Source organism: Aplysia californica, unplaced genomic scaffold (genome assembly GCF_000002075.1).
Source record: "Aplysia californica isolate F4 #8 unplaced genomic scaffold, AplCal3.0 scaffold00576, whole genome shotgun sequence".
NCBI lineage: Eukaryota > Metazoa > Mollusca > Gastropoda > Aplysiida > Aplysiidae > Aplysia > Aplysia californica.
The window spans coordinates 397,438-399,133 of record NW_004797846.1 but is presented as its reverse complement, the minus strand read 5'-3'; positions in this window follow the sequence as shown (position 1 = coordinate 399,133).

Below are 1,696 nucleotides of genomic sequence, written 5' to 3'. Positions count from 1 at the left end.
GAGAGAGAGAGAGAGAGAGAGAGAGAGTTTTAGGAAGCTCCTAATTCTCTGTCTGATTTGACTTATCAGTCAGTAGACATTCAAAATCGCCAAATCATAGTAATAAAAAAAACCTCGGGCCTGAAGGGGCAAAGAGAGTTAAATATGAAGAAAGCATAATCATTGTCCTTGTTCATGACTTGTCTCTCTTCTGACACATGTGTAACGAAGGGACAGTAATTGTGCTAAAGGGATTTTTAAACTGTTAATTTTGTTCTCTCCCTTTATTCCAGTCTGAAGAAGTCGAAGCAACAGGAGGAATTTTATTCCCCACCCAGTTTATTATGTTATCCCACTTTATCTAGCCTAATTTGAATATATGCGGAAGAAACAGGAAAAATTTGAACGTGTTCCGCCTAAAAATTGATTTAAATCATGGTGACCATTCTAGTAGTATATTATTTTGTATGAGAGCTTGATTTAAAGTGCATTCTTGAGTTACATACCATGCGCTACAGAACTATACAAACTTTCAGAATTATAGTGTACGTGTGTGTTGCACAAGAGAGCAAAACTGTCCAAAAGCCATGTTATATAAAATAATGTTGGTTTTAATTTATCGCCTACTTGGTCATCAATTGGCACATTCACATAAAGGTGGCGTCGGTAGCCTAAGCCTAGTGGTTAGGATACCGGACTCGTATTGCTCGTAATCGTGAGATTGCGGTTTCGGGGGTTCGAGCCCCAGCTCGGCCCGACGTTGTGTTCTTGGGAAAGGCACTTTACACGATTTCCCACTTGTCTGTGTCCTTTCGGAGATGGACGTTAAACTCGGAGGTCCTGCCTCTTAAAAAACCTAACAGTGTTGATGGGGGCGTTAAACCCTTATCATTTCATCATTTTAAAATTCACACAACAGGTATGAGTTGCATTTTTTCTGCTGCAAGTAAATATGGTAGCTTTTAAGGACAAGCAGGCTAACCCAGATTTCGTGGGTTTCCAGAAATCTTGACCTACACCAAAAGTGGGCATTGTCCTACCTATAGGAGAAGTCTGGTTCCATTGGTGTGTATATTTATTTGGTTATAGAGAAAAGTCTCCTCGTATTTTAAAGAAATTGAACCAGGGTCCAAAAGCTTTACCTTCGATTTCCTCAAAACAGCATTTTTCGGGATAGTCCCCTTGTGCTTAAAAGTGACCAATTATACATTGCATATCGTGTACGTGTGTGTTGCACGAGAGAGGAAACAGGCCGAAAAGCCATAAATATAATAATGCTGGTTATACTTTATCGCCTACTAGGTCATGAATGGGTACATTCACATAAAGGTGGCGTTGGTAGCCTAGTGGTTAGGATACCGGACTCGTAACGTGAGATTGCGGTTCGGGGGTCCGGGCCTCAGATCGGCCCGACGTTGTGTTCTTTGGAAAGGCACTTTACATAAATTTCCCACTTGGCTCGGTCCTTTTGGAGATGGACGTTAAACTCGGAGGACCTGCCTTTTAAAAAACCTAACAGTGTTGATAGGGGCGTTAAACCCATATCATTTCACCATTTTCACATTCACATAACAGCTATGTGTAGCTATTTTTTTCTGCTGCAAGTAAATTGGGTAGCTTTGAAGGACAAGCGGGCTAACCCAAATTTCGTGGGTTTCCAGAAATTTTGACCAACACCAAAAGTGGGCATTGACCTACCTATGGGAGAAGTTTGGTT